Genomic DNA, 1,015 nt, shown 5'->3' with positions numbered 1-1,015 from the left:
CTCCATCTCAAAAAAAAAAAAAAAAAAAAGTGAAAACATATTCTCAACTATACTTTAACATTAATATTGAATTTCACTTCCTTCATATATTTCTGATATATACTGACCTCTTCTTCCTTTGAACTCCCATAGGATTATTTTGCTCCTCTCTTGCATGTGCCTTGTTCCACCTTATATTAAAATATCTTACGGGCTGCTCTGCCTATGGAGTAGCCATTCTTTCATTTCTTTATTTCTCTAACAAACTCGCTTTCACTTAAAAGAAATCTCTTATGTGTTTTCTTTCTCTCCATGCCTTGCTCATGTCTATAGAGTCCTTGTACATAATATGTGGACACTGAATTGGAATACATACACACATACGCACACCAAGATTACCAAGTAAATCCCAGACCGTTCCTGGGAAGAATTTTGCCGCCCCAGAGTTTGCCCTTGGTACTGCCAGAACAGCTGGAAGGAAAGTGAGAGGGCAGGGGCAACAGTGAACACGCTGAGCTAGTTAAATTCTGCAGGAGCCTACGACTTGGCTAATGCCAACCACGCCTACCCATAGTCCCCATATTTGCCAGTCAATCAACAAATCCTTACTGAATGTCTATTATGTACTCAGTACTGCTTTGAAAATACTAAGAAACATATGAAGTGGAAGGAGTTTGCAATCTAATTAAGGAATGGATACACACACATCCGTATACATACATACCGACATATCCATGCATTCATGTCTGCATGTATTTAAAGATAACTCACACACACAAAAGCACTGGTTATAAAAATAAAAGGAAAAGAGAAAATTCTAAACGTTAAACATTGGAGAAAATGGTTAATAAAATTATATGACAGATCTAGCATAGTGCCTGAGGTGATGCGTAATAAGAATCGAATGAATATAGTTCAAACTGCCAAGTGCTGGCCGGGCGCAGTGGCTCAAGCCTGTAATCCCAGCACTTTGGGAGGCCGAGACGGGCGGATCACGAGGTCAAGAAATCGAGACCATCCTGGCTAACACGGTGAA

This window comes from Mandrillus leucophaeus, unplaced genomic scaffold (assembly GCF_000951045.1).
Source record: "Mandrillus leucophaeus isolate KB7577 unplaced genomic scaffold, Mleu.le_1.0 Scaffold834, whole genome shotgun sequence".
NCBI classification, from domain to species: Eukaryota; Metazoa; Chordata; class Mammalia; order Primates; family Cercopithecidae; genus Mandrillus; species Mandrillus leucophaeus.
Note: the sequence above shows the minus strand (reverse complement) of the source record.